The sequence below is a fragment of the Hipposideros armiger genome, unplaced genomic scaffold, assembly GCF_001890085.2.
Source record: "Hipposideros armiger isolate ML-2016 unplaced genomic scaffold, ASM189008v1 scaffold_662, whole genome shotgun sequence".
Classification (NCBI taxonomy): domain Eukaryota; kingdom Metazoa; phylum Chordata; class Mammalia; order Chiroptera; family Hipposideridae; genus Hipposideros; species Hipposideros armiger.
In genome coordinates, this window is record NW_017732012.1 from 662,430 (window position 1) to 663,299 (window position 870).

The following is an 870-nucleotide window of genomic DNA, read 5'->3' on the forward strand; positions in this document are numbered from 1 at the left end:
GGCTGGCTAGGAATATGGGTGCCAAACTAAGAAGGTCCTTAAATGACAGGCTAAGGAGTTTAAATTTTATCCTGTAGATGACAGGAAACTATTATATATTTGATATCACATTTTGCTTTTTTCTTTGGGGGGAACAAGTTCTTATAATAGGTGGTATAAAATAATGTAAAATGATAAAGTGCCTGTTCTCAAAAAGCTTAAAAAGTATTTTGGCAATAGACAAGCTAATTCTTCTATAGCATTTGAAAATCTTATACTAGTTTGGCTGAAACAAAACAAAAACAAAAACAGAAATTGATGTATGCTACCCTACTTAAACTTCTCAATAACCTCCGTCTTTTCACACATAGTTCCTTCAGCCCTGAATGCTTGATGGCCTTACTGAAAACATCTACTTAAACTTTGAAGCTACCTCCTCTGAGAGCTCTTTATGTGTGCTTCTTTTTGGCATTGTGTTCAGCACTTAAACACATCATCTTATCAGATTCCCATGGCAAATTAGAAGATCAGTTTTTAATTTCCGGTTGAGAAAACAAAAATTTAAGGTTAAGTGATATGCCCAATGTCAGATAACTAATAAATAATGGAACCAGAATGAACCCTGCCAGTCTAACTTTTGACTTTTATTCAGTAAAGGCAAAGTTAGATTGAAAAAAATTCAGTTCCTCTTAGAGCTGGAAACTGATCAAGAGTGTAGATCCACTTCCTTGGGAGGAGTTCTCTCTCCCCCGTTTGGTTCCCCATATCGCTGTGGATATAACTAATAGAAATCTACCTATGTATTTGTCTAATTAGGCTATGAATGACAAGACTTTTAATTACTTATTACTACGTTCCTAGAACCTTGCACATAATAGATGCTTAATAAAT